Raw genomic sequence first — 20,957 nt, forward strand, 5'->3', positions numbered from 1 at the left:
TTAACATCAATTTCTGTCTTAAACCATTTTGTCTGAAACACGCTGTCAATAACACCCTTGAGTATTATTATTATTATTATTATTATTATTATTATTATTATTATTATTACTTGCTAAGCTACAACCCTAGTTGGAAAAGCAAAATGCTATGAGCCCAGGAGCCCCAACAGGGAAAATAGCCCAGTGAGGAAAGGAAACCAGGAAAAATAAAACATTTTAAGAACAGTAACAACATTAAAATAAATATTTCCTATATAAACTATAAAAATTTTAACAAAACAAGAAGAGAAATTAGATAGAATAGTGTGCTCGAGTGTACCCTCAAGCAAGAGAACTCTAATCCCAGACAGTAAAAGACCATGGTAGAGAGGCTATGGCACTACCCAAGACAAGAGAATCTAGAATCTATTATCATAAGTAAAATAGAAATCCATACCTACAATGAATTTATATATAGTTATTATAGGTAACGTTATTAAAAACAATAGATATTTAACTAATTTGAAATAACACTTAATAATAAAGTAAAAAGTATTATTGACACTTCATATCAGGCAAGAAGGAGCCATCAATATATTGACCGTTTCTGATATTAGCTCACAGTCTAGAGTTAAGACGAAATTACATTATTTTGCTGACTAGGTCTACTCTTGCGCCTTCTTCGTGAAGAGAAGGAATGTGGGGTATCCCCATTAAGAGCTTCATAGGCCTATCTTGAACTGGATAACAGGTTATATCCTTCCTTGACTTTGACGTAAACCGCATCTAACCGGTATAAACCAACCGAGGACAATTCTGGAAAGAACTGGTTCGAAGGCTAATCTTGGATCATGCTATTTTTTCTTTGTTTTTTGGACCGTTTTCTATTTTTAGCAGATTAGCATTATATTTACTTATTCGTTATTGACAAAACAACTGGTATAGTTTCTTTCATTTCAGTCTAAAAATATATATTTTAACACTTTTTCTTTACAAACAATGATATAAATATAAGATATTTCACAATTTTGAATGAACTGATGGATTCTCAGTAAGAAGTGGCTGTAGGCCTACAGTAATTGAAATATTGTCCGGATGAAATAAGACATAAAATAAACCATTGGATCTTTTTATTGTTAGTAACAAATGGACACCAAAGATTATAGGCGATGTATAAGATTATGATCCATTTGAAGCTTTGCTATGGATATAATCAAGCAAAAATAAGCAAATACTGTATTGGTCTCCATGCTAATAATAAAACATGAGAATAATTGAAGATAATCTATTATTACAAAAACTCCAACGAACTAAAATTGTGTTCAACTGACGGAAACGTAAAATACCTCCTGTTTTCTAAAAACATAAAACTCATTAGCCAACCCGTTCACATTCTTTTGATTATAAACGTTATGCTAGCCAACATATTTTGAATGTTAACTTTAACTTTACGTGTTAAAAATGGCATTGCTTGCCTCAGGAGGTTGCTGGCAACCCTGATGCCGATCATGTAAATAACACACACACACACACACACACACACACACACACACACATATATATATATATATATATATATATATATATATATATATATATATATATATATATATATATATATATATGTGTGTGTGTGTGTGTGTGTGTGTGTGTGTGTGTGTATACGTAGGTAAATACTAGCTATCTTAATCTGCAGCGTGAAAGAAATAGAATAGCAGTTTGTGAATTTAAATTAGACCAGAGATGAAAATAATTGATAATTATTATTATTATTATTATTATTATTATTATTATTATTATTATTATTATTATTAGCTAAACTACAATCCTAGTTGGAAAAGCAGGATGCTACAAGCCGGGAGGCTCCAATAGGAAAAAAAGTCCAGCGAGGAAATGAAAAAAAAGGAAAATAGAATAATTTAAGAAGAGTAACATTGAAATAAATATCTCCGATATAAACTGTAAAAACTTTAACAAAACAAGAGGAAGAGAAATAAAATAGAATAGTGTGCCCGAGTGCACCCTCAAACAAGAGATCTCTAACCCAAGACAGTGGAAAACCATGGTACAGAGGCTATGGCACTACCCAAGACTAGAGAACAATGGTTTGATTTTGAAGTGTCCTTCTCCTAGAAGAGCTGCTTACCATAGCTAAAGAGTCTCTTCTATCCTTACCAAGAGGGAAGTGGCCACTGAACAATTAGTGCAGTAACCCCATGCGTGAAGAAGTGTATGGTAATCTCAGTGTTGTCAGGTGTATGAGGACAGAGGAGAATATGTACAGAATAGGCCAGACTATTCAGTGTGTGTGTAAGCAAAGGGAAAATGAACCATAACCAGAGAGAAGGATCCAATGCAGTACCTTCTGGCCAGTCAAAAGACCCTAAATGTTTTTATGTTGACCAGGCTGACATGAGTTTTTTATAGTTTATATATGACATATGTTTTTGACGTTGTTAATAGTTTACATTTGACATGTATGTTTTGACGTTGTTACTGTGTTTAGAATGATTTATTGTTAATTTATTCTCATCATTTATTTATTTCCTTATTTCCCTTCCTCACTTGGCTATCTTTCCCTGTTGGAGCCCTTGGGCTTATAGCATCTTGCTTTTTCCAACTAGGGTTGTAGCTTTGGCTAATAATAATAATAATAATAATAATAATAATAATAATAGCGGTAGTATCTCAAAGGGTGGCTGGTGCCCTGGCCAACCTACTACCATGAATTAGATCCACACACAAGGCCAAAACAGTTTATCTACATGTCAATGGAAAAATAATAAGTGTTTAAATTTGAAAACAGATTTTGTAGTTTGAAAATAGCATAAAACTATATTTAGAAGAAAATCTTTACAAAATAACAACGGTTGTCATGGTAAGCGGCTTTAAAACGTTTTACAAAATGGGATAACGTTAGCAGAAACGGACGTTGCCACTTGGCAATAAAAAAACGACTTACCAATAGGCCTAGTGTCTAAATCTGAATTAACTCACCAATGAGAAACGAAGATTTTTCCAGCAGAAAAGGGCAAAATATATTTTTTTTGAGTTGCAGTAAATGTATATTTAAAATTTTGCAACTAAGTTTAAATTTGGTCAAATTTTATTTTTTTCTCATAAAATCGAGCATTTTTGTTAAATATTGTCATGTGCTGCTCGGCCTACACACACACACACACACACACACATATATATATATATATATATATATATATATATATATATATATATATATATATATATATATATATATATATATATATATATATATATATTTTTTTTTTTTTTTTTTCTATGATAATTTTTGTATAAAATAACATTCGCACCCAATGCTAAATTACAAAGCATGTTCGTTAAAGCACTGCTACGGGTTTCCGTAGTGTAGTGGTTATCACGTGCGCTTCACACGCGCAAGGTCCCCGGTTCGATCCCGGGCGGAAACAGTGGTTTTCATCCTTGATTCAGAGGCAATGAAATTAAATATGTACTCAATTTACCTGGCTTAATGTTGTGGGTAATCAGATTAATATATCATCAAGACATGGCAATTTAAACAATAAGTTTACTTGAAGGAAGAAGAGTGTCGTGTTTGTATTCAGACGACTTTTGGACCGCTCTCTGTTTTGAGTAGTTTTTCCAGTGTTCTATAGGAAGGCTACGCCTCAAAATGTAGTGAGTAACCCATGAATAGAGGTTGAATATAGTGACTGTGTTTATTGGTGTTATTTCTTGTTGTTGTTGGGGTATTAAAGCCAACACTTGTTGTTGGCACGGGCCTTTCCCTTGGTTGGCCCGTAAAAGTGTTATTTCGGTGTATTGAACTATTTATAGCCCTATTATAAGTGAACACGGTCGAAAGTAACTGGCTATCCCGAATCCCGGTCGGGGTTTGGCGACACTACCGCCATCTATTGGGGGAAAAATAAACGTCAGGAAAATGGGGACGTTTTCGGCACCGCTGAGGAGGACGGACTCCTTTGGATTACAGTTTACAGTTTATCCAACTATGGAAATAGTGAGTGATGCTCTTTTTAAGAGCATGGGACTCTCCCTGGATGAAGTGATAGGTGTGCAGTCAGTGAGTAGAAATAGAGTAATAGTAAAAGTGGTACCTAGCGTATTTAAGAAACTGATGGAGAGATATGAAGACAAGGAATTCAGTTTAGACAAGAGTGGAACTGTTCAAGTTAAGAATCTAAGTTCATCCATAACATACGTATCAATAAGGAATGCACCATTCGAAATGCCAGATGATGTTTTAACTCTAGTTTTGTCAAGATATGGAAAAGTTGAGAATGTAAGAAAAAACAGGTTTTCATATGGCCCCTTTAAAGGATTATTAACAGGTGTTCGGACGGCTGCAATGCGGTTAAAGGAAAATATCCCTTCTTCTATAACAACCCATGGTTATGCTATGTCCTTTATTTATAATGGACAACTACGTACATGCTATAGATGCGGAGCAGAAGGACACATGATAAAGGATTGTGAGTATGAAATTAGTAGACCCATGTTAAGTGAAGAAGAATTCCCAGAAATCAACCAAAATAGGAGAAAGACCGGAAAGGACTTATCAGGAAGAGAAGGAAAAAAGATCCAGGAACATGAAGATATTGTAGTAGAATTTGGAGATGAAGGGGAACAAGTCGAAAATCCACAATCCGCTCTTCCAGTTGTAGAAGAAAGGAAGGGAATACCAAACGAGAAGAACGAAAAGCCTGTTAATGACGACTGCGACGATGACACAGAAGAGTATTATCAGTGTGAAGGAACTATTAAATCACAGGAGATTGGAACATGTGAAATGAAAACTACATTAGTGGAAGCAATGGTTCACCATGCAATAGATGAAGACGTTAAAGAAAATGCAATAAATCTAGGAAATGTTGTAGATAATATAAATGAGCGAGACAATGAGGAGGAATATACAAATGTTAATAAGTGTCAAAATACTACCGAGGAATGTGTGATTGTAAGCGAGGAAAGAGAAATCGCTGATTTGGAATTAGATGAAACTCCGGTTCTACCCAATGTTGATAAGGAAAGTGGGACTTGGCATACTAAACAGGGTGTTGGCAATGAATTACGAATAACTCTTAAAAAGGATAAGGCAATGGACACGAAAAATGTTGATGTTTCGGATGAAAGTGATTCCTCGGACAACATGTATAGAAATCGTTCCAAGAAACCAAAGCATTGTTAAGTTTTTTGTTTCTAGGTTCACCTTTTCCCCTTCAACACCTTGACATTCAATACATACATGTTAAATGTTGCCACAATAAATGTAAATGGATTGAATAATGTAAATAAGCAGATGAAGTTAATTAATTTCATGTTTTTGTATAAACTTGATATCATTTTTATTCAAGAGCACAATATTAAAGATAGAAGTAAATTTGAGTACCTAGAAAAGTATTGTCAGATTCTCATAAATTATTCTCAAAATCTTAAAGGAGGTTTAGCTATACTTGTTAATAATACATCCAATGTGGAAATTTTAAATTCAGAAATTGATGTAAATGGTTTTATTTTAAGTGCGGTATGTAGAGTTTCAAATGATCGAATTCAACTTTTGAATGTATATGCACCCTCAGGCAGTGATAAAAAACGAGAAAGAGAAAAATTGTTTGGCAATGATATTTTATATTTCTTAAGAAACAATATTAGCAATATAATAATGGGCGGAGATTGGAATAGCATTACAAGCATGAGAGATTGCTCAAATCCTGATAATGATCTTCTGTCAAAATCGCTTCTGGACCTAAAAAATAGTTTAAAATTGAAGGATGCTTGGTTTATCATAAATCACCAAACTGAATATACTTTTCTGAGAGAGAATTATGGTTCTAGACTGGATAGATTTTATGTCAAAGACTTCCAAAATAATATCTCTAACATTCATACAGTTCCTTTGAGTTGGTCAGATCACTGTGCTGTTAAATTATCTTTAAGATTAGCAAATATTGTAAAAATAGGGAAGGGATACTGGAAATTGAACTGTAGTATACTTGAAAATGATATCGCCACAGATAATTTTATTATATGCTGGGAATTTATTCGAAGAAAGAAATATAATTTTGACAATATAATTTCGTGGTGGGAATTTGCAAAAAATGAACTTGAGAATTTCTTCATGAAATGCTCAAAACAAGTAAATAAGCAAAAATTCGGTCTGTTAAATCTGCTAAATTATAACTTAATGCAAGAAATGGGGAAATCTAGTGTAGAGCCTGGTAATCTTGATATTGTTAATCAGTTAAAATCAAGAATAAATGATATTCAAAATGAAATATGTGAAGGTATAAAGGTAAGGGCTAAAGTTGAAAACCATTTGAAAGGGGAGCAGGTATCGGCATATCTACTTGGAAGAGAGAAAGGGGCAAGAGGTTTTTTAAGTAAGATAAAGAGAGATGATGGGAGTGAAATAACAAGCCCAAAAGCCATCATGGATTATGTGAGAGAACATTTTGAGAATTTATTCAGGAAAGAAGAATGTGATATGGATAGGCAAAATGAATTCTTGAATATTATAGAGAAAGTTATAGGAGATGAACATAATACAATATTAACAAAAACTGTAAGTGAAACAGAAGTGTTAGACGCCATTCGGGGCATGAAAAATGGCAAAAGCCCGGGGATAGATGGATTGCCGGTTGAGTTTTATAAGAAATGTTGGAATATTGTTAAAGGGGATTTTATTGAAATGATAAAGTTTGTGTTCCGGAACAAGAATGTTTCAAAGATGAACAATGGGGTTATATCCATTATACCTAAAGAAGGGGATTTAGATATAATTAATAACTGGAGACCCTTGACAATGTTAAATGTTGATTTTAAGATAATAACAAGAATTATATCAAGACGGATTAAAAAGGTGTTACATTTGATAATATCACAGGAACAATTTTGTTGTGTTGAAAATAGATCAATCAACCATTTGAACTTTTTTATTAGAGATTTAATATTTTATCTAAATGAAAGTAACACTAATGCAGCCTTGATGAACTTGGATTGGTCAAAGGCATTTGATCGTGTTGATCATAATTTTCTATTTAGAATACTGCAAAGCTTTGGGTTTGATAATGATGTTGTTAATTGGATTAAAATGTTATATTCAGGTGCTGAAAGTGTATTATGTATAAATGGTCATATCTCTGACCCTTTTCCTGTCAATAAATCTGTAAGGCAAGGTTGTCCATTATCTATGATGTTGTTTATCATTTATCAGGAAGTATTTTACAGAATGATTAAGAAGAGGTTGTTTAATTATGGTTTACAATTGCCAAATGATTTGCATGTATTATTGCTAGGTTATGCAGACGACTCTGTTATAATTATTACTTGTGATATGGCACTAAAGGAATGTTTCAATGTTATCAGAGAGTATGAGAACGCTTCAGGTGCAGTTCTCAATAGAGGTAAAACTTCCATTTTTGGTCTTTGTAACTGGAAAGAGAGGGTAGCATGGATAGATTATGGTTTAAAAGTATTGAAAAGTTGTTGTAAAATTTTAGGCATATATCATAGCAACGATTATCAACAGAGTCTAGATTTGAACTGGAATATATTAGAAAGTAACATAAATAAAATCATTGGGATCTATCATAGCCGAAAATTAACAATGTTTCAGAGAGCAATAATTGTAAATTGTAAAATTCTTGCAAAATTGTGGTATACGGTACATGTATACCCAGCTCCAGTAGATTATGTAAAACGAATTCAGAAAAGTATTTTCAAATATTTGTGGAGCAGCAACTGTGAACCTGTTGCAAGGAAAACTATGTTTTTGTCAAAACTAAGAGGTGGCTGTGGAATTATTGACATCCAGTGTAAAGCAAGGTCAATCATGTTTAGTACATTTCTAAAATGTTTAAAAGATCGTAGTTTTGGTTACCAAATAATTATTTATTATTGTAAAGTCAGAGCAACCTACCTTATAGAAAATGAATGCCAATATCAGGATTGCACTATTTTTACACCAAGTTTTTATGAAAGTATGATAAATATATTACGAAGTGTTATTAAGATGACCTCTTATCCCCAGATAAGAACGAAAGTGGTATATGAACATTTAATGAAAAACAGTGAATATGTTCCAAATATTGAAAAATTGTATCCACTATTCAACTGGAAACTAATTTGGGAACATGTAAATAATAAGTATATAGAAAATAAAAGTAGAGAAATTTTGTTTAAGTATGTTCATGAAATTTTAAGTACAAATGATAGGCTAGTTATGATGAAAATAAAAGATGTTAAGGAATGCGGTTGTGGATACATAGAAACTAACATGCATTTGGTATATTTCTGTCCTTTGGTTAAGAATTTGTTGTCCTGGGTATTTGAATTGCTTAGAAAATGTTGTAAATTGAAAACTAATAACAGGTTAAGGATTATAAAACTAGATTTTGAAGCAAATTCAAACAGAGATGAAAATACAGCAATGGTAATAATAACAGATTTTATTTCAAGTATCTGGATGGCAAGACAATTGGGAATAAGTGCTGAACAGCAAATTATTAAGTGTATAAAGAATAGACTATTAAATACATTTAATGTAAATATTATTGGATATAAGAATCGTGTTAAAAATATTTTCACAAATCAATATGTTTCTAACTTGAAAACATATTTAGAAAAATAATAAAATAAAAATGTAATCTTACCATATAATAGATGTTATAATGTATATATAAAAATGTAAAATATAATTTGTTAAGGAATATTTCTTTATAAAAGGAAAAAATGTATGTTAAGAAAATGTAATTGTATTTTCATAATAAAAGATAAAAAAAAAAATCATAACAATGAAGGCAATGCATACGTAAACCTAATGTTACCAAACTTACCAACTTACTAAACTCGTAGAGGTTCAGGCCGCAGAATCAAGTGTGCTTGTGGCGTGTCTGATTCAGACTGAACGTTAAACTTTAAAGAGGAGTGGTTTAATGGGAAAAGTGACGAGGTGGAGTACTGAACCCTTATCAACAAAATGACTGGGACTCCTGCCTTTAAGTAGATGGGACCCGAAGTCTCGAAGGGAACCGGCTCAAACCAGAGTAAACCTACGGTCGAAAAAATGTGCGGAAGAAGCTTCTAGGCCTTTTCTTGTCCAAGCAAACGGCATTCTTTCAGGTATGATCTCAATCTCAGTACTAAACCCGTAGACAGAGTAACCTGGAGTATGTCACACCAGAAAGAAAATTAAATCTTAAGATTTAATTTATTTTCATAGTTTGAATATAAATGGAGGACTAGGCCTAATCTTATGTAATAGAGAGTGAATGTCTGAAAAACTTTTGTTCTTTAAATTGTACCCTAAAAATATACGGGCTGCCAAAGCAAGATCCCCTCTTGCAATCTTACCGCATCAGTACCCTAACATGCCAGTGCTAAAGTAATGTTTATTAAGCTTTGTCATTTCTTATGGGACGTCTGCCACCAGTGACATTCAAGTTTGCGTTAACTTAATTTTTAATGAGAATCAATATTGGTTCTAGAGGTTCTATTTTGTTTTAGTGGCACGTGGTTTCTCAATGATTGAAATATTCATTGTTTCCCAACCCCTTTCAAAACAATATAAAAAAAGAAAATTACACAATTTAGAATATATGCCACATGCACATCATTTCATAATTTGTAAAGCTTCGAAACTTAAGCCTGCCTGACACTTGCTCGCATTTTTGCCACGCACTGAAAGTGGCACGCACTGGATTTTTCCCGCACTGTTCACGACCAGTTCACGACACGTTCACGCATAGTTCATGACAAGTTCATGCCACGTTCACGCCATGGCACGAATTGGCACGCCTAGTTCACGACAAGTTCATGACACGTTCACTCACCTTTCCGCATCATTCCGGATCGTTCACGCATCGTTCACGCCAGTTCACGAATTGGCCAATCCATATAAAAACGGAGCTTCTCCAACCCGAGGACAGTCTTGGATTGGCTTCGGAGAAGACAACAATGCTTTCTGTCAGAGACACCATTGCATTGAGGAGAAGATACCTATACCTGGCAGCTGCTGTAGCATTTGTTGGAGTGCATCAGAAAAGGCTGGCAAAGGAAAAAGAGAAACAAAAAAACAAGAAAGCATTTGATTTACATATAAATAGCAGACATAAAATATGTACAAGTATTAAGAAAGCATTTTATTTTAACATTAAGAGCAGCAAACGTGAAAAGTTTTTAGGCTGTTGATTTTAAGGTAATAGAGAAAAAAGTGTGTTGAAATAAGAAATCATTTTATTTTCACATTAAAATAGCAAACAGAAAAAAATTTGTTTTGCTCTTCATTTTAAGGTAATAAAGAAGAATGAGTATGTTGATGAAATAAAACATAATTTTATTTTTACATTCAAACAGCATACTTAAAAATTTCTTGGGTTTATTTTTCAGTTCATTTTTATTTAAAACAAAAGTTTTGGCTCTTGATTGGTAAGAGAGGAAAATAAGTGTGTGCATGAAATAAGACATCATTTTATTTTTACATTCAAACAGCAAATATAAACAATTATTAGGTTTATATTTTTCTTTCCTTTTCATTAATTTTTTCGTTTCCTTTTTGTCTCGTCATTATAAAGTTGTAGAAATAGTTTGAAATAAGTTATCATTTTTTTTCACATTAAAACAGCAGATATAAAAATTTATTAGGTTTATTTTTCTTTCCTTTTCATTATTTTTTTTTTGTTTCCTTTTTGTTTCTCTTCATTATAAAGTTATAGAAATAGTTTGAAATAAGATATCATTTTTTTTCACATTAAAACAGCAAATATGAAAATCTATTAGGTTTATTTTTCTTTCCTTTTCATTAATTTTTTCGTTTCCTTTTTGTTTCTCTTCATTATAAAGTTATAGAAATAGTTTGAAATAAGATATATTTTTTTTTCACATTAAAACAGCAAGTATAAAAATTTATTAGGTTTATTTTTCTTTCCTTTTCATTAGTTTTTTCGTTTCCTTTTTGTTTCTCTTCATTATAAAGTTATAGAAATAGTTTGAAATAAGATATATTTTTTTTCACATTAAAACAGCAAGTATAAAAATTTATTAGGTTTATTTTTCTTTCCTTTTCATTAGTTTTTTCGTTTCCTTTTTGTTTCTCTTCATTATAAAGTTCACGCCACTTCCCGCATCGTTCACTCCAGTTCACGCATCGTTCACTCCAGTTCACGCCAGTTCGCGCATCGTTCACGACTATTTTTGGCGTGCCAATGCGTGCCACAAACTTTGAACATTTCAAAGTTTTGGGCACGCATGGCACGCATGCCATGCATTGTTCCCGCACTGTTCACGACAATTTCACGACTTGTTCACGCGAGTTCGCGCATCAATGCGTGCCGTGCGTGCCACGAATGCGTGCAAGTGTCAGGTACCCTTTTTTTACTCTCAAAATTTTGATGTTGTTCTTAACAGTTTTAGTCAACAAACTTAAAGAAACAGGTTCGTTAGTAATATATATATATATATATATATATATATATATATATATATATATATATATATATATATATATATATATATATTTTTAATCAAAGAACTGGCAGATTCGAACATTTAAAATAAACTGAACTCCAACGTAATTTCGATGTCCGGATAGGCCTACACTGTTTGAATATAAAACGTACCTGGATTATACGGCGTCTTTTAAGAGTTTATTTCGAAATAACCTAGTTCTTTATAAGTAACATTACACATGAAACCAAATGGGTCACGTAACATCTTAATTTTCTTTCTTTTAGTGTGTACACTTTCTTCCTCCAATATTTAGTAATCAAACATTCAGCTTTTATACGGATGGCGTCTAGATATTTCACTCCATTTCATATCATGGGTTGACATTTTCAAAATGTAAATAGACAGATTCGAGATTAGAATAAGCAGTTTGTCTCATAATTCAAGTAACCCAATTTTTATTTTCTGTTTTTTTTTTTTTTTTTTTTTTCAGAATATTGGTATTTATACGAGGTGAAATTTTACCCTATGTCTAAGGCTGTTACGGAAAAAATGAGTGAGACTGTTGCTGCTGAAGTCTCGCACAACAAAGAAAGTGAGGATGATGCAAATAAGGTATGGATATAAATGTATCGTTTCTCAGTTAAAGGATAATTTCCAACATTGTTTCATAGAAAATTATTAATATTATTATTAATCGTTGTTGTTGTTGTTGTTGTTGTTGTTGTTGTTGTTGTTGTTGTTGTTATTATTATTAGACTTATAAAATGCCAGAGAAGCAATGGCCAATTAAGATAAAATATATTAAGAAGAGTAACAGTGAAATAGATCTCAATATATAAACTACAAAAATGTTAAAGAAAAAAAAATTAGGAAGAGAAATAAGATGGAGTAGTGTATCCGAATGTACCCTTAAGCAAGAGAACTAACCCAAAAACAGTGTAAGTCCATGGTATGTCACTACCCAAGACTTGAGAACAAAGGTTTGATTTTCGAGTATCCTTCTAGAAGAGCTGCTTACCATAGCTACCCTTACCAAGAAGAAAGTAGCCACTGAACAATGACAGTGTATTAGTCAACCCCTTGAGCGGAGAATTGTTTGGTAATCTTAGAGGTGTCAAGTGTGAGGACGGAGGAGAATGTGGAAAGAATAGGAAAGACTATTTGGTTTATGTGTAGGCAAAGAAAAACTGAGCTGTAACCATAGAGGGGGTTATCCAATGTAGTGTTGTCTGACCAGCCAAAGGACTAAATGACTCTCTAGCAGTGGTATCTCAACGGATGGATGGTGCCTAGGGTAACCTATTGCTGTAGTTACACGAATAACTAGTTATAATTATCAAGCTAAAAGTCAAGATCTACAGCACAGTGATAAGACCAGTGTTAATGGAAGCATCGGAAACGTGGCTTAAGGTGAAGAGGAAGCAGACATACGAATGTTTGATTTGAAAATGATGAAATAAGAATTTTACAAGTTTCTTGGACCATGAACTCAGCCCTTTGGGTTTTCTTATTCATACTCACTAATTGTTTCTTTTCTTTGAGTATCATTCTCGAAATGATTTATTCTCCTTAACTATGCTTACTGGCCTCTTCTTCACTTTTGCATAAAACTCTTTTGTTTTAACTTAACCTTTTTAGAGTTCTCTTGCTAGAGGGTAAACTCGGACACACTATTCTATCTAATTTCTCTTCCTCTTGTTTTGTTGAAGTTTGTATAGTCAATACAGGAATCATTTAGTTTAATGATGTTACTGTTCTTAAAATATTTTGTTCCTTGTTTCCTTTCCTCACTGAGCTATTTTCCCTGCTGGTCTCCCCCGGTTTATAGCATCCTGCTTTTCCAACTAGGGTTGTAGCTTAGCAAATAATAATAATAATAATAATAATAATAATAATAATAATAATAATAATAATAATAATAATAATAATAATAATAATAATGTATTATTGTAGTGTATTACTGGGTAATGTAACCTAGTTAGCTTATGAATGTTACATTTTCTTTTTCTGCTGAAGCTATTCACTTTGTCTATCAATGTGTTGCATAGCTTAGGACCAATTATAGTTACTTCCTCAATCTCAATGCTATCGGGCTGTTCCCTCGGGGCAGTTAACGGCTGCTATGCCTTTTTTCGTTCAATTTCTCCACTACTAATGCTTTATTTTCATTCTGTCACTTTCCCCATTTCTTTTGACGTAGTAGTTAACCAAGTAGCAACGAACCCCATTGTTTAGTTGGCTTAACCTTTAGAACGCATCACGTTTATCTGTCTCCAAGGTTGGATCCCTGGTTTTGCGAAACAAATATTTTCTTTCACAAATAAATAGTTGTGATCGAGGTTGGTTTCTAAAATATCAGCTGTGTTTGTGTGTGTGTGTGTGTGTGTGTGTGTATGTGTGTGTGTGTGGGAGAGAGAGAGAGAGAGAGAGAGAGAGAGAGAGAGAGAGAGAGAGAGAGAGAGAGAGAGAATATCAGCTGTGTTTGTGTGGAGAGAGAGAGAGAGAGAGAGAGATTTTCAGGTTAATTGTAGTATGATACTTGACGCTGTTTCGTGGTTCATTTATATAATGATCACCTTGCAAAGTTGCCAACCGGTCTGTTTCTACATCTTTTTTCACTTCCACATTGAAAATGATGTAATGCTCTGAAATTTGATAAACGAAAGAATCTTTTTTCCTATTGTAGTTTTTCCAAACTTTCGTTTGCCCCTGCAAGTCATGTTAGCATTTGTCATGAAAAGTATGATAGCAGTTGACTTGAAAATGTGTTATCAATTGTCATGGAAATCATGTTAACATCTGACACGAAAAAAAGAAAAATACCATTTGTCACGGAAAGCATGTTAGCATTGGATGCGAAAAAATAACATGTTAGCATTTGGTGTGAAAAAAATATGATAGCATTTGATATGTAAAGCATTTTATCATTTGTCACAGAAAGCATGTCAGCATCTGACGCAATAAAAGTAAATTTTCATAATAAAGCATGATAGCATCTGACGCGAAAAACGCGTCACTATTTGTCACGAAAAGCATGATAATATCTGCCAGGAAAACATATTAATATTTGTCACGAAAGGCATTATCGTGCATAACGTAAATTCATGAAAAACATGCTAACATTTGACACGCGACTTCCACACGTTAGCATGCTAAGAATGTTCAAACTCATCAGTAACACCACTATAAGATTTTATGAAACCAAGCTACAATCACTCTTGTGGTATAGTTCATCTTACATTTGTCTGTCTCTTATTACCTATTACCTAATCTCTCTCTCTCTCTCTCTCTCTCTCTCTCTCTCTCTCTCTCTCTCTCTCTCTCTCTCTCTCTCTCGCACGTAGGCTTACAGTTTATGATATAATCGTTATCTATTAAAGGTCCTGTGAAGTGTGATTCGGGGTAACAATAGACAAAAGTGTGTCAGGTTTAAATTTTCTTGGCTCTTTAATGTTTAAATGTGGAAAAATCAGTAATGTGTCATGAATAGAGAGAGAGAGAGAGAGAGAGAGAGAGAGAGAGAGAGAGAGAGAGAGAGAGAGAGAGAGAGAGAGAGAGAGGTGAAGAATATTAGGGTGTGATTACTCTCCCGTTTCTTTGACTTCCCAATTTTTTCTTTAAATGGAATAATAGAAGTTATATGATTTGTAACGCTCGGAGAAGAAAGACTTACGGCCACATATTGCGAGTAATAAGGAATACGCGTGCCAAAGCAGAAGAGAAATATTTAAAAAATCTCAAGAATGTAAGAATGTATCTTGATTTACTTCGACTATTGAATATACACTTAAGCTGAACCGGATCTTTTCGGTTGTCGATGAAGATCCAGTGCCCACCTAATTCCACATACTGTCCTAAGTTGGAGGTTGGTGAGTTAGCACAAGAAGTAGGCCTATAGATGAAAATATAGTTCATTACTGTGCGATAAATAGTATTCTATAGCGGTTCTGAAGATTTTCTTCTACAGTACCCACAAACTTTATTTTGCGAGTAAGCAGTTACGAACCAAGACTGAAGCAAGATCCAATATAAGGTAAAGAACGCCAGTAATAAGATTTTGGGGTTTACCTTCGTGAAATAATTGTTACGATAGTTTGCATTATTGATTCGTTTATTTAGATTGTTATACCTGACATTTTTGCCATGAAAAGCGGACGTCGAACTAGGACTGAAGCAAGATCCAATGTAAGTTAAAGAACGCTAGTAATAATATTTTATTTGAGTTTGCTTTGTAGATATCATTATTAGAATAATTTGCATTATAGATTCGTTCGTTTTAGATTGTTCTATCTTTCATTTTTTTTTGCAATGAAAACCAGACGTCAAACTAGGACAGAAGGAAGATCCAATATCAGGTAAGAATGCCAGTAATAAGAGTTTATACGAGGCTGCGTTCATAATACTAATATTACGATAATTTGCAAATATAGATTCGTTGTTTCGGTCTGTTTAGATGGTTCTAACTCACATTTCTGCAATAAAAAGCGGTTAGATTATAGATTTGATCGTTCGTTTCTTTTACATTGTTTTTCCATACATTTGTTTGCAATAAAAAGGAGATCTAGTCATAATAAATACTAATACCGAACGTCAAACTTATCGTTGTCTATTTATAAAGTTACTGAACGTCGCCTCGCTCTTCCCAGCTGTTGAACTGTGGAATTTAGGACCTTCACCTTCAGTGAAGATGTAAATGTTTACCTTTGGTGAAGGAAATTGCCACCACGAAAGGCAATATGAAAGTATTCCTGGCCTGTGCATATACTAAACGGGAATTTTGACACATGACCTAAAAGGTAGGATAACAGGCAATGCTAGTTAAGGCACTAGATAGACTTGTAGTTTCTTAACTACAAGAGAAAAGTCAATTGTTGATTTCTTGAGCTCACCTTAGCATACCTTAGCGTAGGATAGAAATGTCTTTTTTTGTAGTTTAATTCTTTTTTGTAGTTTGATGTCCTCCCGACATATCACGTAAAAACTCGTAATTGAACTTATATTAGTAAGATCAATGTATTTCCATTTTAACAATACGAACCCAATAGATAGTTACCTTATTGATATAAGAGTATTCGTTTGTATTTTGGGACATGTGACACTAAAACCATTTTTTATGCCATTGGTCAAGATAAGATTGTGTAAATTATAATAGCTAAAGAGATTTATGGTGTAGAATGTACAGTAGTTTGTTAGGACAACCGCTATCTTTCTTATTACATGTTAGATCGTTTTTCTTTATGGCAAAAATGTTCATTATTATGATCTGATATACCATAATGTGAAGTAATTTTATCATTTTACCTTTATGATTTACTGGGGTGTATGTATGATAGCGGCCACCTGTATGTATTATTGTCTCACTTAGGTTAATGTCTAAGGGAAGTCGCAGGGGGCGTTAGCGCCCCCCCCCCCTCAGTTAAGTAGGTAAGGACATGGCTTGTAAGTTAGGTTAGGGGGGAAAGTTTAGGGTAGTTGATGTCCATATTTGATGAACGCGTGAGGAACTGGCCACTGATATACAAAGTCTCTTATTTACCTTTACCACGGCAATATTTTCTGAGTTCAGGGCCGTCCGCACACAAGTCACGGGCAGCTCCTGCTTAGTTTCACAATTTCCCGATAGATAGAGCCCATATCGGGATTAGGTAAATTAAGGTTAGTTTGTTGTCCCTTTCTATTGCTGTTGCATCCTTTTCATCTCCTCCTACGCCTATTGACGCAAAAGGCCTCGGTTAGATTTTGCCAGTCGTCTCTATCTTGAGCTTTTAAATCAATACTTCGCCATACATCATCTCCTACTTTACGCTTCATAGTCCTCAGCCATGTAGGCCTGGGTCTTCCAACTCTTCTAGTGCCTTGTGGAGCCCAGTTGAAACTTTGGTGAACTAATCTCTCTTGGGGAGTGCGAAGAGCATGCACAAACCATGTCCAGCTACCCCTCACCATGATCTCATTCACATTTGGCACTCGAGTAATCTCACTTATAGTTTTAATTTTAATCCTGCCCTGCCATTTACTTCCAATATTCTTCTGAGGGCTTTGTTCTCAAATCTAATCTGTTGGATATTGTTTCATTGTCATACTATGACTCATGTCCATACAGTAACACAGATCTCACTAAACTGACATATAACCTGATTATTACATGTAATTTCAGGCGATTTGATTTCCAAATTTTACTTGACCTTGCCGTTTTCTGAATTGCTTTTTTTCAAACTTTCATTTGGGAAATAATGTCATCTCCTAATCCTCGTGAGGCTGTGATTATAGATTTTTATAAGCCTATTGTAAGAATAAATTTCTTTTTTTCTTATTTAGACAAATATATTCCATACATATTTAAGTGTATCTTACCTTTAGAAGCTTGTTAAATAATCAAGTGGTTCTTTAGCACATTCTGAAAGTGTTAATGCTGATAAGATAAGAAAGTGATAGATTGATAAGGGTTTCCTTTCCTGCTCTCTTTTGCCAAAAGTATGGATCCTTGTCCCTATAGAAAAATTGAATTTGGATCAGTGTTAGTTTGTGTTTATACTTATATATGGTTATTAAGCTTAATGTAAGTAGCTCTCTCCAAGTTTAGTATTTTCTTTGTATATATTTGATTCCTTGTACACATTAAAACAGTGGTTAAAAATTTCCTGAAGGAGCTATTATCTGCCACTGATAAGGATACTTCATGTACATACACATTAAGGAGATGACTAGTGATCATATATGTATGGGATGGTTAGAAGAAAATGTTATGGGGTAGTTTGAAATAACAAATATTATTAATACTGTATTTAATTTAGTTCTGTTCCTGTGAAAAATACAAACCTTCCTCTTTTTACTTTGGAGGAGTATTATTTTGGCAAAGCTGAAACCAGCCAATAAGCTTTTTTTGTCAAAGTTTACTACCCACTGCTAGTTAGCAGGGTGGGGGGCCGTGTAGGTTAACACTCCCGCTCACACCAGCACTATCGACTAACCGTTACTTTTTATTTCGGTTCGGTAGAGTAAAGACATAGTCATTTTCTCCCGCCAAATTTTTTTCTAACTGGTTAAAAATAACTGGCCTAATGCTTAATAGAATGTCCCTTTCTTTTGAGCTTACTTGGAGTGACTTGTTGGGCAATCCTTCGGGGTACTGTAAACCCAGAAATGAGCTTTGGCTTCGTTTCGCAGGCAACACTTGATGTTGACCTTCATTTTGATGAGGCAGAACCTTAGCTCCTTGACGGAAAGCAGAGAGTACTGCCCGAAGGTTCGCCTCCTGGTATTGGATAATTTTCCCTTTCGAGAGAAAGTAAACCTCCCCCAAGTGTTGAGCAACTTTTCCCTTCTGAGAAGTTTTACACAAGTACAGGTGTTCATTAAAACTCTATGAAAGGACGAAACAAACTCCTTTGGTGCATGCGCTCTCATCAAGACAAAACCTCAGGGTTATTGCCACAAATACGGTTTGCTACCGGTGGCTGGAGTCAGCCGCATGCATCAGTTTTCCCCTGGACACAACAAGTTCTCGTTAGACGCCAGGTTTCGGGAAATATAATCCTTCTGTGTTATTTTCTTGGGCTTTGTTGCCCGACAGACTGGAGAGCTCTTCGGAGCACTCACACAATGGGCTTGTTATACTGTATAGAGTATACCCTTACAAGGTTATTATTTCAAACCTTTAGTTCCAAGGGAACAGTAGTAGATTCTACTTACGTTTACTAACGATAGTAAGCCCCTCCCACAAGGCAGCCAGACAAACGTTGTCAGCTTCTCATTACATTTATGAACGTTAACAAGCCTGCTCACAAGGCAGTCAGACAAACATTGTCAGCTTCTAGTTACATTTATGAACATTAGCAAGCCCTGCCCACAAGGCCAGCATGCAAACCGATGGGAGTATAATTGCTACTCTAGTTGTATGTTTTGTTTTTGTAGGCGCATGCACTCGCATCTTAAAAAGTACCACAGCTAGTCAATGATCAAATTTCTGGGGCAATAATGCTGCGATTCATCGCACATACTTTATTCCCGCAAGCGGGCTCAGACTTGCTGTCAAACGTTTACCCGGAGGCAAAGAGGTTACGCATGCGCAACCACAGACGGACATGCGCATTTGCGAGCAAGCGATCTTTCTGCCGAGAGGGACTATAGACCATGTTACTATTAGAACTCCGTTCTGATAAATCATTAGTGTTGGTGGCTATATTCTTTATGGGAAACCAGGTTATGGATTACTTTCGTCCTTCCCTTAACTAGACATACTGGATATGCGGTCCTACTGTCATCCCAGGCAGTTCATTCCTAACTTCTGATTGGAGGTCTTTGTTTTTAAGAAATGCTGAGACCAATCACTTCACATAAGCAAATCTGTTTCCTGGAAGGTAACTTTCAAAACTTATACCAGTTTTGCCGATCGGAGACGAAGAAATACAAACGTTTTCGTTGTTCATAGGAAGGATGAGATCGTAGTTACGAACGTTTGTCAACGTTCTTCAACAGTTCTGGACACAACTAATAATTCAGGCTACACCCGTGTGTTTGTCCTCCTCCCAGGTCTGTGTTACTGGTCCGTAGATGAACTTATGGTGCAATCATTACTTGTCCAACAATAGATTGAAGATACGTCTCAGTCTTACCTTTTAGAAGTAGTTGTGTGCGATCGGTCGTTACCGACCAGTCTCTTGCCTTAAAGCGATTGCTAAGGACATTCACTGTTATAGCATCTTCCTATAAGGAGTGCTGGCTACCCTGGTTTACCGATTGGTAACATACTCGGCTAACTCCAATTGGATTGATGGCTGTTGCAAGACAAGATTCTCCCCCCCCCTTCATAGCAGGTACGTGCAACTGGTTGCACGTCTTGACATCAACTTGAGATGTTACTTACTATGCAATCTCTAGACCCCTTGGAAGGAACCGAGGAAAATTGTCTTTTTGCTTGAAGGTCAAGGTCGTTTGTTCCACTCAATGAAACTTGCTAGTCCTTTTGGGGCAGGGCAAAAGGCACAGTCTTGGGGTATTGCTGACCACCCTACTGGGTATTGGTTGACAAGGTAGTCCAAAGCCCTTCTCATTTTCCGATGATGTGGGTGGGAGGAATTTTTTCCTCATGGGTAAGATGTGTTATATCCTGTCTCCTGCAGCCTTAATAGCCTTTTATGAACGAATGCCTCTTCCTGTAAGAGCGCATCATGCTACCCAGGCTGCTGCAAGAGGCAAATCGTACCAAAATACTCCGGTCCACCCTACTCGAGCATGAATTATTGAACACACGCTAGTTTTGCGAGGAAATCTTGTGCAGTGTTGCGCACCTATTCACTGAGGACACAGTCCTTGCAATCGCACACAGGTAGAAATTACAGTACTAGTAAACACTGAGAAAGGCTTGCTTTTCCAGATCTCACCTCGCAAGCACATGCTCCCAGTAGGACGAACTGGAAGAGGTGCGCAAACCGCCTGCACCTTGCCAACGCTCACCTTGCAAAGAGGAATTACAGATAGCTTCCCCTTCACAGACTGACCATCCTTAGACTGTT

The 20,957-nt window shown here is 34.9% G+C and overlaps 1 protein-coding gene and 1 non-coding gene across 2 annotated transcripts in view; both read left to right on the forward strand.

Moving 5' to 3' along the window:
* The first annotated feature begins 3,352 nt into the window (after nt 1-3,352).
* On the forward strand, nt 3,353-3,425 carry TRNAV-CAC (transfer RNA valine (anticodon CAC)). The gene has a single exon. It is a non-coding gene; the product is annotated as a tRNA-Val (tRNA).
* A 12,737-nt stretch (nt 3,426-16,162) lies between these two features.
* LOC137647240 (uncharacterized) overlaps nt 16,163-20,957 on the forward strand; it is an 86,339-nt gene continuing 81,544 nt past the window's right edge. Inside the window, exon 1 of the mRNA XM_068380625.1 lies at nt 16,163-16,238. The gene's annotated coding sequence lies outside the window, so the exon portion shown is untranslated. The remainder of the gene's footprint in view (nt 16,239-20,957) is intronic.

This window comes from Palaemon carinicauda, chromosome 9 (genome assembly GCF_036898095.1).
Source record: "Palaemon carinicauda isolate YSFRI2023 chromosome 9, ASM3689809v2, whole genome shotgun sequence".
NCBI classification, from domain to species: Eukaryota; Metazoa; Arthropoda; class Malacostraca; order Decapoda; family Palaemonidae; genus Palaemon; species Palaemon carinicauda.